Source organism: Oncorhynchus mykiss, chromosome 27 (genome assembly GCF_013265735.2).
Source record: "Oncorhynchus mykiss isolate Arlee chromosome 27, USDA_OmykA_1.1, whole genome shotgun sequence".
Lineage (NCBI taxonomy): Eukaryota > Metazoa > Chordata > Actinopteri > Salmoniformes > Salmonidae > Oncorhynchus > Oncorhynchus mykiss.
The window spans coordinates 46577095-46591510 of record NC_048591.1 but is presented as its reverse complement, the minus strand read 5'-3'; the positions used below and the strand labels follow the sequence as shown (position 1 = coordinate 46591510).

General features: G+C 43.8%; 1 protein-coding gene across 1 annotated transcript in view; it reads right to left on the bottom strand.

Moving 5' to 3' along the window:
- Nucleotides 1-11891, bottom strand: part of fndc3a (fibronectin type III domain containing 3A) — a 178698-nt gene extending 166807 nt beyond the window's left edge. The window contains exon 1 of the mRNA XM_036965065.1: nt 9961-11891. The gene's annotated coding sequence lies outside the window, so the exon portion shown is untranslated. The remainder of the gene's footprint in view (nt 1-9960) is intronic.
- Between the last annotated feature and the right edge of the window lie 2525 nt (nt 11892-14416).

The following is a 14416-nucleotide window of genomic DNA, read 5'->3' as shown; positions in this document are numbered from 1 at the left end:
AGGTTTGCTGTTCACTTGTGATGGATGCTGTTCATATGAGATGGATGGGAGTTTCAATGTTTCTTATCAAAAACAATAAGTGATTCAAGTCAATCTTTACTCAACTGTTAGCCAATAAAGACTGGCTTGCATAGTATTTATTATATATATATATATATATATATATATATATATATATATATATATATATATATTTTTTTTTCATCTTTATTTAATTAAGCAGGTAGGCTAGTTGAGAACAAGTTCTCATTTACAACTGCGACCTGGCCAAGGTAAAGCAAGCAGTTCGACACATACAACAATAGAGTTACACATGGAATAAACAAACATACAGTCAATAATACAGTAGGGGAAAAAAAGCATATATACAGTATGTGCAAATGAGGTAAAATAAGGGAGGTAAGGCAATAAAATAAGCCATAGTGACAAGGTAATTACGATACAGCAATTAAACACTGGAGTGATAGATGTGCAGAAGATGAATGTGCAAGCAGAGATACTGGGGTGCAAAGGAGCTAAATAAATAAATACAGTATGGGGATGAGGTAGTTGGATGGGCTATTTACAGATGGGCTATGTACAGGTGCAATGATCTGTGAGCTGCTCTGACAGCTGGTGCTTGAAGTTAGTGAGGGAGATAAGAGTCTCCAGCTCCAGTGATTTTTGCAGTTCGTTCCAGTCATTGGCAGCAGAGATCTGTGAGGAAAGGCGGCCAAAGGAGGAATTGGCTTTGGGGGTGACCAGTGAAATATACCTACTAGGGCACGTGTTGCGGGTGGGTGCTGCTATGGTGACCAGTGAACTGATATTAAGGCGGGGCTTTACCTAGCAAAGACTTGTAGATGACCTGGAGCCAGTGGGTTTGGCGACGAGTATGAAGCGAGGGCCAGCCAACGAGAGCGTACAGGTCGCAGTGGTGGGTAGTATATGCGGCTTTGGTGACAAAACGGATGGCACTGTATCCAATTTGTTGAGTAGAGTGTTGGGGGCTATTTTGTAAATGACATCGCCGAAGTCGAGGATCGGTAGGATAGTCAGTTTTAAGAGGGTATGTTTGGCAGCATGAGTGAAGGATGCTTTGTTGCGAAATAGGAAGCAGATTCTAGATTACATTTTGGATTGGAGATGCTTAATGTGAGTCTAGAAGGAGAGTTTACAGTCTAACCAGACACCCAGGTATTTGTAGTTGTCCACATATTCTAAGGCAGAACCGTCCAGAGTAGTGATGCTGGACGGACGGGCAGGTACGGGCAGCGATCGGTTAAAGAGCATGCATTTAGTTTTACTTGCATTTAAGAGCAGTTGGAGACCACAGAAGGAGAGTTGTATCGCATTGAAGCTCGTCTGGAGGTTAGTTAGCACAGTGTCCAAAGAAGGGCAGAATGGTGTTGTCTGCGTAGAGGTGGATCAGAGAATTACCAGCAGCAGGAGCGACATCATTGATGTATACAGACAAGAGAGTCGGCCCAAGAATTGAACCCTGTGGCACCCACATAGAGACTGCCAGAGGTCCGGACAACAGGCCCTCCGATTTGCCACACTTAATTAATTAACACCCCAGCCATCCTACAATCTAAACTTGATGCCCTCAATCTCACACAAATTATCAATGAACCTACCAGGTACAACCCCAAATCCGTAAACACGGGCACCCTCATAGAAATCATCCTAACCAACTTGCCCTCCAAAGTCTTCAACCAAGATCTCAGCGATCACTGCCTCATTGCCTGCATCCGTAATGGGTCTGCGGTCAAACGACCACCCCTCATCCCTGTCAAACGCTCCCTAAAACACATCAGCGAGCAGGCCTTTCTAATCGACCTGGCCCAGATATCCTGGAAGGATATTGACCTCATTCCATCAATAGAAGATGCCTAGTTATTTTTAAAAGTGCTTTCCTCACTATCTTAAATAAGCATGCCCCAGTCAACATTTTTTAGAACCAGGAACAGATAGAGACCTGACTGCACTTGACCAGCACAAAAACATCCTGTGGCATTCTGCATTTGCATCGAATAGCCCCCGCGATATGCAACTTTTCAGGGAAGTTAGGAACCAATATACACAGGCAGTTAGGAAAGCAAAGGCTAGCTTTTTCAAAAATAAAATTTCATCCTGCAGCACAAACTCCAAAAAGTTCTGGGACACAGTAAAGTCCATGGAGAATAAGAGCACCTCCTCCCCGCTGCCCACTGCACTGAGGCTAGGAAACAGTGTCACCACCGATACATCCACTATCATTGAGAATTTCAAGAAAACATTTTCTATGGCTGGCCATGCTTTCCACCTGGCTTCCCCTACCCCGGTCAACAGCCCTGCACCCCCCACAGCAACTTGCCCAAGGCTCCCCATTTCTCCTTCACCTAAATCCAGATAGCTGATGTTCTGAAAGAGCTGCAAAATCTGGACCCTTACAAATCAGCCGGGCTAGACAATCTGGACCGTCTCTTTCTAAAATTATCTGCCGAAATTGTTGCAACCCCTATTACTAGCCTGTTCAACCTCTCTTTCATATCGTCTGAGATCCCCAAAGATTGGAAAGCTGCCGCGGTCATCCACCTCTTCAAAAGGGGGAGATACTCCAGAACCAAACTGCTACAGACCTATATCCATTCTGCCCTGCCTTTCTCAAGTCTTCGAAAGCCGTGTTAACAAACAGATCACCGACCATTTCGAATCCCAAGTACCTTCTCCGCTTTGCAATCTGGCTTCCGAGCTGGTCATCGGTGCACCTCAGCCACGCTCAAGGTACTAAACGATATCATAACTGCCATCGATAAGAGAGATATTGGAGAGCCGTACTCATCGATCTGGCCAAGGCTTTTGACTCTGTCAATCACCACATTCTTATCGGCAGTCTCAACAGCCTTGGTTTCTCAAATGACTGCCTCGCCTGGTTCACCAACTACTTCTCTGATAGAGTTAATAAATCCTCTTTGGGCTAGGTGTTCCGCTAGCGTCCCGCCTCGACAACCTCTGTTGAAATTGCAAAGCGCAAAATTCAAAATACAAAAATCCTAATATTCAGCATGTCCCAGTTCAGGTCACCTAGCAGCGCGAGCTCTGAAAATAGATGGGTGTCCAGGGCACAGCTGAGGAAAGTGGGTGGCATATAGCAAGCGGCAACAGTGAGAGACTTGTTTCTGGAAAGGAGGATTTTTAGAAGTAGAAGCTCGAATTGTTTGGGCACAGACCTGAATAGTAAGCCTGCAGAGTTCTGTCAATCTCTGCAGTAGATTGCCACTCCGCCCCGTTTGGCAGTTCTATCTTGTCGTAAAATGTTATAGTTAGGGATGGAGATTTCAGAGTTTTTGGTGGTCTTCCTAAGCCAGGTTTCAGACATGACTAGGACATCCGGGTTGGCAGAGTGTGCTAAGGCAGCGAATAATACAAACTTGTGGAGGTTTCCAATGTTAACAAGCATGAAACCAAGGCTTTTACAGTTACAGAAGTCAACAAATGAGAGTGCCTGGGGAATGGGAGTGGAGCTAGGCACTGCTGAGCCTGGATTAAACTCTACATCCCCAGAGGAACAGAGGAGAAGTAGGATATGGGTAGGGCTAAAGGCTATAAGAACTGGTCGTCTCGTTTGTCCGGAACAGAGAGTAAAAGGAGCAGGTTTCTGGGCGCGATAGAATAGATTCAAGGCATAATGTACAGACAAAGGTATGGTAGGATGTGAATACAGGGAATGTAAACCTAGGCATAGAGTGACGATCAGAGAGATATTGTCTCTAGAAACATCATTTAAATCAGATGATGTCACCGCATGTGTGTGAGGTGGAACTGAAGGGTTAGCTAAGGCATATTGAGCAGGGCTAGAGCCTCTACAGTGAAATAAGACAATAATCACTAACCAGAACAGCAACGGACAGGGCACATTGACATTAGGGAGAGGCATGCGTAGCCGAGTGATCATAGGGGACAGTGAGTCGTTAAGCTGACTGGAGACACGACGATTCAGACAGCTAGCGGGCCGCGGCTAGCAAGCTAGCCGAAGGGCCTTCGAGGTGTGTTGCGGCAGAAGAAGTCTGTTGTAGCCTCCTCGTGTGGTTCCGTCGGCAGACCAGCCGTGATGGATTTGTAGGGTTCCATGTAGTAAAGGTGCCCAGTCCAATTGGCAAAATAGGTATAGTGGCCCAAGAAATTGGCAGATGGACCGATTCAACTAACATTCCGATATGCTGTAGAAAACTAGCGGGCCGCGGCTAGCAGGCTAGCAGATGGACATTCAGGGGACGTCGCGACGGAGGGGCCTGTTGCAAAAAAGAACCCTCAGGCAGATTACGTTGGTAGTCCAGTCGTGATAAATTAGCAGGGCTTTGTGTAGAAGAGGGGTCCAGGCCAATTGGCAAAATAGGCATTGTAACCCAAGGAGTGGCTAGCCGGGAGATGTGCCTAGCATGGGCTAGCTCCAGGCCAATTGGTGCTTGCTTCGGGACAGAGACATTAGCCAGGAGTAGCAACTCGGATTGCAGCTAGCTAGCTGCGATGATCCAGGTGAAAAGGTTCAGAGCTTGTGGTAGGAATCCGGAGATATGGAGAGAAATAAGTCCGGTATGCTCTGGTTTGAATCGCGTTGTGCAAACTGGCGAGAGATTTCCGAACTAGAGATTACCTGATGACCGCTAGCAGTGGTTAGCTGACTACTAGCTAGTTAGCTGGCTAGCATTCTGTTGGGGGATTCCGGTTCGAAAGTAAAGAAATATATTTTTGAAAATAGCAGACCCACACCACATTGGGTGAGGCGGGATGCAGGAGAGTATATTGAAGTTGAGGTTTAGGAAAATGATTTTAAAAAAGATAGGAGAAGAAAAAATATATAAAAGATATATACACGGGACATGGGACAAGACGAGGACAAAGACATTTGACTGCTACACCATCTTGGATTTCAATAGCAGTGGCGATTTTAGCATGTACATCTTGGTGGGGCAAACTCCCCCCCCCACCCCCCCCCAAAAAAATTGTAGATGTATCCCAGCAAAGCCACTACACAACACAACTCTAAACAATACATTAATTGCACTATAATGGTGACAAACGGTGCCCACAAACTGTTAGTGCCTACATAAAGCTGTCCCAACAGCAGTCCCAACACCTTACCACTGCTACACCTGGCTATCAGCAGAGCCTTGTCTGGCAGGGAAAAGGTTAATTCAGCCTCATTTACTGCCTTTTTAAAAACATAGCTGATATGGCTGACTTGCTTAAACAAATGTGGTTTCTACTGACAATTGAGATGCACAAACTATGGCATAAGGAGACAACGAACGGATAAGAGGCCATCCGTAATTTTGATTAAGAAATTAATGAGCGAGCTAGGAAGGACGTAGTCAATAAACTATTTGTTTGTCATTTTTTAAATGTACAGAGACAGAATTCAGAACACGGGCCGTTCTTACAGCATTCTCCCTGTACACCAAGTCAGAACCGTAGGATAAATAAAGGCAGCATACAAGCAGACAATGAAAGCTCTTATAATGTTTCTCTAAAACAGGCTATAGTCTACAGGTGCACCACCAAAAGAACAGTAGGCTAAGTTATAATGGGAAAAGAGACCAAATGATTAAGGTAAGGCATATGGGCAACTAACAGCTTACTACACAACATACACTTAGTATTATTTCCTTAGCTATAGTATACACATCTCCCTGGCATATTACATATTTTATGCAGCAGAGTACAAGACATTTTTGGACTCACCTTGTTGTGCTGTGCTCACTTGAACAGGAAGGTGGCGCGGCAGTCCTTCGTGGACAAATTCTGCCATCAAACTTTGTCATCAAAGCCTGTCATTCTCTGGCTTTATGGTGCTTTCAAGACAACTGGGAACTCAGGAAAAAACAAGGTCGTATGATGACGTTAGTGATCTTCAGGACAGAGCTCTAGAAAGAGGCTTGAGTTCCCGACTTGGAATTCTGAGTTGGATGATCGTTCAAAACGCATTTTCCCAGTCGGAGCTCATTTTTTGCAGAGTTCCCAGTTGTCTTGAGCTCACTGAAGTCTGAGATTTCCCAGTTCTGAGTTTCCAGTTGTTTTGCAAGTAGCAGAAACCATGCTGGACTGACAGCATGGCCAATGTTGAATGTTTAAACAGGTGCCATTAATACAGGTAACGAGTGAAGGACAGAGGAGCCTCTTAAAGAAGAAGTTACAGGTCTGTGAGAACCAGAAATCTTGCTTGTTTGTAGGTGACCAAATACTTATTTTCCACCAATATTTGCAAATAAATTCATAAAAAATCCTACAATGTGATTTTCTGGATTTTTTTTCTAATTGTGTCTGTCATAGTTGAAGTGTACCTATGATGAAAATTACAGGCCTCTCTCATCTTTTTAAGTGGGAGAACTTGCACAATTGGTGGCTGACTAAATACTTTTTTGCCCCACCGTATGTTTGTATGTATGTATGTGCAGTATGTATGTATGTATGTATGTATGTGTAGTTGTGGAGCCACCTGCTGTATTATTTGTGCAACTGCCTCTCTGTGCATATTACGTCATATATCTCATATTACGTCTGCATGATCACGCAGCATCCAGCCAAAGAGTTGCTCAACTTTGATTGGGAGGTTATGTATCGTGCTCCATGCTGCGCCCAGTGTTTTCACTTTTAAAATGATACCTAATGTATGTTAAGGCTGAAAACGATATTGTTTTATAATCACTATCGATGTTGACCTGTTATATGATAGTGTTTCAGAGTTGTTCCCTGTATTTACAGTTGTATGGACATGTACGCTAAAGGCTAGCTAGCGTCCATCCTGTACTTTCCCTGCTAGTGAGATTAGTCACCTCGTGAAGTGTAAATGTGTTTTTATTTCATGTCAATCAGATTTCATGACGGATTTGCAGTTGCTCTGAGGTTTACACATTGTGTTATGTGTGTGTGTGTGTGTGTGTGTGTGTGTGTCTTCAGGTACGTGCTCCCAAACTGTTATGGACCAATGTTATGTGACTGTATAGGTGGAGGCCATGTGCTGCGGTGCTGTGTCATGACCACCAGATGGAGACATAATAAGTTGAGCGCTCCTCTGTCGTCATGTTGTTGGAGATGTCATGATACATATTGTAAGTATGAATTTGTTCTTATTAACTGACTTGCCTAGTTAAATAAAAGGTAACTGTTTTTTTTTGTGTTTAAAAAAAAGAAAGAAGCTTTTCTACAACTATTATAAAAAAAGATAGAGTTGTTCAACTTTGATGGAGATTTCATGATGAATTTTCAGTTGCTCTGAAGTTTACACATTGTGTTGTGTTTGTGTTTGTGTTGTGTTTGTGTTGTGTTTGTGTTGTGTTTGTGTCTGCAGAATAAACCGCGGAAGAGAACAGCACTGTGTCCTTTGTCGTCCAAAGCAAATGAGAGCCGTTACACATCCGTTACAGCAGCCACTTACCAGTGATGATGACAGCAGGGATGATGATGGAACTGACGGAAGAAGAAGAGGGAATCGGAGCCCTGTCCCACGTGCGAGATGATCTGTACAACACAGTGGAGAGGATCCTAAAGATCGCATGTCACTTTCACAGGGCCACAGTCAGCAATGATAAGCTTCAGGCCTACGTGCAACAGGAGATGGAGAATGAACCGACCCCGATATTGGATAGTCGAACCCGCTGGAACGGTCTCGCCTTTATGGGTGGAGCGATATGTGCTGTTGCACAGATCAGTGTGCAAGGCTCTAATTGATGTCAATCCAGGACTTCTTGTGAGTGATTTGGGCAGCTGAAACTTTTGTAAGAGCTAATCTCACCTAGTCTGAAAACCTGTCAAAATGGCTGTGGAGTAACTCTGCCAGCGGGACGCCACTCATCGTGGCAGATGGAATCTTTCGGTCCATGCCGGATTGAGCCCCGATCTGCCTGGAGATACCGTCGAGACTAGATTCAGCCAGTGGATGCAAAATAACCTGGTCTTCCTCTTCAGGCATAGGCTTGCATATGTATCTAATTTATATTTTATTATTCCAATGTGTAACAGTATAGCTTCTGTCCCTCTCCTCGCCCCTACCTGGGCTCGAACCACGGACCCTCTGCACACATCTGCAACTGCCTCCCACGAAGCAGTCGCTCCACAAAACCTGTGGCCCTTGCAGAGCAAGGGGAACAACTACTTCAAGGGCTCAGAGCGAGTGACGTCACCAATTGAAACGCTATTAGCGCGCACAACGCTAACTAGCTAGCCATTTCACACCGGTTACACTAGCATATAGTGTAATAAAGATGTTTTATTCCCTATTATTAAAACACTCATAGTTTAGGCTACAACGATTGCCTATGATTCTATCTTCGGTAAATCATCAGACTATGCCAGTACCTATGTGAAAGTGATTTCGTCGTATTTTTTTTAAATATTTACAGGTACCTCCTGAATCCATCTGTTCTGAGCAAACTACCCGACGACGTCTTCAGTATGCCATCGCAGCAAATGGCCTTGTCGAAGACCTGCTATTCGAGGCCAAGGAGGAAGATGCAGAGTCAGAGAGCCCTATAGACCTGTAGGAGCTGAATAAAGCCCTGTAGGAGCTGAATAAAGCCCTGTAGGACCTAAATAAAGCCCTGTAAGAGCAGGCCCGAAAGATGGCGTTTATTATGATGATGTTAATTATTTGAATATGTTAATTATTTGAATATGTTAATTATTTGAATATGTTAATTATTTGAATATGTTAATTATTTGAATTGGTTTATTATTTTAATATGATAAATATTTTAATGTTTATTATTTTAATATGATTATTATTTTAATATGTTTATTATTTTAATATGATTATTATTTTAATATGTTTATTATTTTCCAACAGAAAAAAAGAAGACAGAGATACAAACATTGTACAAGTACATATTCAGTGGTGTATGATACACAGTAGCAGCAGATCATCATGAAGGGGGAAGAGACCATTTAACCAGTATCGGCTGAAATATTTATTTTTATAACATTGGACTTCTATTGGAGGTGTTGTATCGAATCTTCTCCATATGTATTACATTCCCTAAATCCCGTAACCACATTTCAAAGGTAGGTACAGTCTCCAATTTCCAAATTTACAATATGAGCCTTTTGGCTAATAAGAGAGACAGTCTTCCCTTCCTGGTAATTCCCACCAACTGTAGCCAAATAGAGTGATCAATGGCTCTGAGACTATGACTCTTATCTAAGGCTTTAGATAAGCCCAGTAAGCATGTAACTATGGACATGTCCAAAATCATTGGGTCAACGTCCCCTCATCCTGATTGCACCTCTTTCACAGTGGTGAGGTCCCTTGGAATATTTTATGTAGTTTAACCTTTGAGTAATTTAAACTGTGTAGGGAGCATCTTGAAGTGCACAAGGGGAGGCCAAAAACGTACAACAAGTGATCTCCATGACAACTGACCCCCCCCCCCCCCCCTCCCTGACATGGGAGAGAAGTGATGACATGCACAAGATTCTCCAAGGATCACATTCTTTATAAATAATAACTTGCCTGTGCTACAGACAGCTATAGATCTACTAATACAGAACGTGTAAAGACCCAGTGTACTACTTTTGTGAGATTATAAAAAAAGTTCTCCATAAAACAATATATATAATATTTTTCAGTATCCCTTCTTCCCGCTGCTATGTAAGGAACTGGTATTGTTTGATGCAACAAATAAAGATCGGGACACCTCCAACAGCTGGTTAAGGCACTTCCCACCATAAAGGCGACATCTTGGAGGCAGAAAGGACCTTATATCGGTGGACAGTTTGTCACCAAGCTACGAAATCGTCTGAGATCAGAGTCCATCAGCGCTCTTATGTTTTTTGCGAACGCGCACTTAGAGAGAAGCTACAAGTTCCCTAGCCCAATGTTACACACTCAAATCCCCCTCATAAACATCCCAGATGGGCCATTATGTGTTACTGTAGGCTCTTTTCACCTGTAATGTGTTTGTTATTCAAAAGAATATTGTATGTAAGGGATATTCAACTTACCACCGGCCCTGGCAACCATTATTACGCACACCTGGACTTCATCATCACCTTGATTATCTTCTCTTTATTTATCCCTCTGTAGCCTCAGTCATCAGACAGTGTTGGTTTGTTTTCATGTTCAGTTCGCGTCTCCTGTTTTGGTCTCTTTTTTTGTACCTTGTATCAAACGCTCCTTCTGCACCTGCTTCCTACTGAGTTTGATTATTTTCCACAGAAGCATAACGTCCTATCCCTTTAAAACCATGGCTATAATTTAACACATTTGCCACTAGAAATGTGTTCAACATCCACTGAAGTAGCTAGCAAGTCTACTAGATAGCTACAGTCGTTGCCGTGGTAACCATAGACTTGCTAGTTTAGTTGACCAAACTATCCGTCCTAGTTTGCTATTATGAAAATCAAATTAAACAAAACAAATAGGGTTTTCAATTCGACTTTTGCTTTCAAAAAGCAGCTAAAACAAAACTTGTAAAAAATGAAGTAATAGCCATTGAATTCCAAATATACCGTGGTAGGGGTATATGGCCAAAAAACTGTAACGACCCTGTGTTTAGAAGATCGAGCCATTACAATACCAAAGCTAAGGGCTGTTAAGCACAACGCAACACCTGGATACAGCCTTCGCCGAGGTGCCTTAGTGCTATTATAAACGAGTTATCAAGGTAATTAGAGCAGTAATATCCGTGGTATACGGTCTGATATACCACGGCTGTCAGGCAATCAGCATTCAGGGCTCTCGCCACCCAGTTTATAAAGGGACATAATGCACGCTCTAGAATCCCCTTCAAGCCAATCGGAAAATAATATACAACAATGCCATGGTATAATATATTTTATTATTTGTTAGGCTATTGTCATAGCCTGGCATATACACTGTTACTGCACTTCATTTAGGCCTGGAAGTTCATTTTCTAAGATAAATGTATCATCGTTTTTTGTTTTTTTTTACAAAGTCCTGAGCCCTCTGTCATTATTTATGCAGACAAAAATAAACATAACACAAGAGGCAATTTTACACAGGTCTCGAATGCAATAATCCGACTGTGGCTCAACTGTGTCAGCACGGTATAAACGTTCACAAATAGATGGTGGCTAAGCCCGGCATGTAAACGGATGGATTTTAATGTTGTGACTATGCCTCGGTTTTAAATTATTTAAATGTGCACTTCCTGTTTTTGCGGTATTTCCCAGGACTCTTGCGGATCAACTATAATTATTCCCGGTATAAATATTTACTAGATTTCCAGTAAAATATGAATCCCTAAAATGGATGGCCATAGTTCACATCTAATAGATTCATCATCAATGGATGGCCATAGTTCACCTCTAATAGATTCATTATCAACAGTGACTCATATTCCACAGACCCTGTACTGCATTAGGGGGTAATAACACTGAATAGCAGTAAAAACTCACAAATATTTTTTTTTACTTATTGTGTACATAATGTTGCTGCGACTGTCTCTTATGCCAGAAAATAACTTCTGGACATGAGAACAACGATGACTCACCGCGAACTGGAAGAAACTTTTCCCTTTATCGAGTCTGACGAGAAGGATATCCTGCTCTCACTGGAACAGGGCCAGACCCACGCCTTTCACTGGAACAGGGCCAGATCCACGCCTTTTGCGTGAAGAAAAGACGCAGGAAAAGCGGGTGCAGATCGGGCAGCCTTCTGAGAATCCGTAGGCGAGTGAGAAAACTCTCATTGCCATTCAGTTCTTCTTGCTATCGTGCAATCATTGGAAACTAAACTGATGACCTGCGGTTAAGATTATCCTACCAACGGCACATCAAAAACGGCAACGTCTTATGTTTTACCGAGACGTGGCTGAATGACGATACGGATAATATAGAGCTTGCGGGATTTTCCATGCACCGGCAGAACAGAGACGCTACCTCTGGTAAGATGAGGGGTGGGGGTGTCTATTTGTCAATAACAGCTGATGCGCGATGTCTAATATTAAGTAAAAGAAGTCTCGAGGTATGGCTTGCCTGAGGTAGAGTACCTCATGACAAGCTGTAGACCACACTATCTACCAAGAGCGTTCTCATGTATATTATTCGTAGCCGTCTATTTACCACCACAGAACGATGCTGGCACTAAGACCGCTCTCAACCAACTCTATAAGTCCATAAGCAAAGAAGAAAATGCTCACCTAGAAGCGGCACTCCTAGTGGCCGGGGACTTTAATGCAGGCAGACTTAAATCAGTTTTACCAAATTTTTACCAAAATGTCACATGTGCAACCAGATAAAAAAAATCCTAGACCACCTTTCCTCCACACACAGAGATGCATACAAAGCTCTCCCTCACCCTCCATTTGGCAAATCGGACCATAATTCTATCCTCCTGATCCCTGCTGACAAGCAACAACTAAAGCAGGAAGTACCAGTAACTCGCTCAATACGGAAGTGGTCAGATGATACGGATGCTACGCTACAGGACTGTTTTGCACAGACTGGAATATGTTCTGGGATTCATCCAATGACATTGAGAAGTACACCACCTCAGTCATCGGCTTCATCAGTAAGTGCATCGACAACGTCGTCCCCACAGTGACTGTACGTACATATCCCAACCAGAAGCCATGGATTACAGGAAACATCCGCATCAAGCAAGAAGCTAGAGCTGCCGCTTTCAAGGTGCGGGAGACTAATCCGGATGCTTATAAGAAATCCCGCTATGCCCTCAACGAACCATCCAACAATCAAAGCGTCAATACAGGACTAAGATTGAATCCTAGTACACTGGCTCTGACGCTCGTTGGATGTGGCAGGGCCTGAAAACTATTACGGATTACAAAGAGAAACCCAGACGCGAGCTGCCCAGTGACGCAAGCCTACTAGACAAGCTAAATTCCTTTTATGCTCACTTCGAGGAAAGCAACACTGAAGCATGGACGAGAGCACCAGCTGTTCTGGAGGACTGTGTGATAATGCTCTCGGTAGCTGATGTGAACAAAACCTTGAAACAGGTCAACATTCACAAAGCCGCTGGGCCAGACGGATTACCAGGATGTGTACTCAAAGCATGCGTGGACCAACTGTCAAGTGTCTTCACTGACATTTTCAATCTCTCCCTGACCAAGTCTGTAATACCTACATGTTTCAAGCAGACCAACATAGTCCCTGTGCCCAAGGAAGCGAAGGTAACCTGCCTAAATGATTACCGCCCTGTGGCGCTCACGTCAGTAGCCATTAAGTGCTTTAAAAGGCTGATCATGGCTCACATCAACAGCATTCTCCAATTTGCATACCGCCCCAACAGATCCACAGATGATGCAATCTCAATCGCACTTCACACTGCCCTTTCTCACCTGGACAAAAGGAACATCTATGTGAGAATGCTGTTCATTGACTACAGCTCAGCGTTCAACACTATAGTGCCCAAGAAGCTCATCACTAAGCTAAGGACTCTGGGACTAAACACCTCCCTCTGCAAGTAGATCCTGGACTTCCTGATGGGCCGCCCCCAGGTGGTAAGAGTAGGTAACGCTGATCCTTAACACTGGAGCCCCTCAGGGGTGTGTACTTAGCCCCCTCCTGTATTCCCTGTTGACCCACGACTGCATGGCCAAACACGACTCCAACACCATCGTTAAGTTTGCTGACGACAAAACAGTGGTAGGCCTGATCACCGACAACGATGAGACGGCCTATAAGGAGGAGGTCAAATAATTTGTAGTGTGGTGCCATGACAACAAAATCTCCCTCAATGTGAGCAAGACAAAGGAGCTCATCGTGGACTACAGGAAAAGGCGGGCCAAACAGTCCCCCATTAACATCAACAGGGCTGTAGTGGAGTGTTTCAAGTTCCTTGATCTCCACATCAATGAACTATCATGGTCCAAACATATCAACACAGTCGTGAAGAGGGTGCAACAATGCTTATTCCCCATCAGTAGACTAAAAAGATTTGGCATGGGTCCCCAGATCCTCAAAAGGTTCTACAGCTGCACCATCGAGAGCATCCTGACCGGTTGCATCACTGCCTGGTATGGCAACTGCTCTGCATTCGACCGTATGTCGCTACAGAGGGTAGTGCGAACGGCCCAGTACATCACTGGGGCCATGCTTCCTGCCATCCAGGACCTATACAATAGGTGGTGTCAGAGGAAAGCCCATAAAATTGTCAGAGACTCCAGTCACCCAAGTTATAGACTGTTCTCTCTGCTACCGCATGACAAGCACCCGGAGTGCCAAGTCTAGGGCCGGCCAAAAGGCTCCTCAACAGCTTCTACCCCCAAGCCATAAGACTGCTGAACAATTAAAACAACTGCCAACCTCCTTTTTTGTACACTGCTGCTACTCGCTGTTTATTATCTATGCATAGTCACTTCACTCCCACCTACATGTACAAATTACCTCGACTAACCTGTATCCCCGCACACTGACTCGGTACCGGTGACCCCTGTATATAGCTTCCACACTGACTCTGTACCGGTACCCCCTG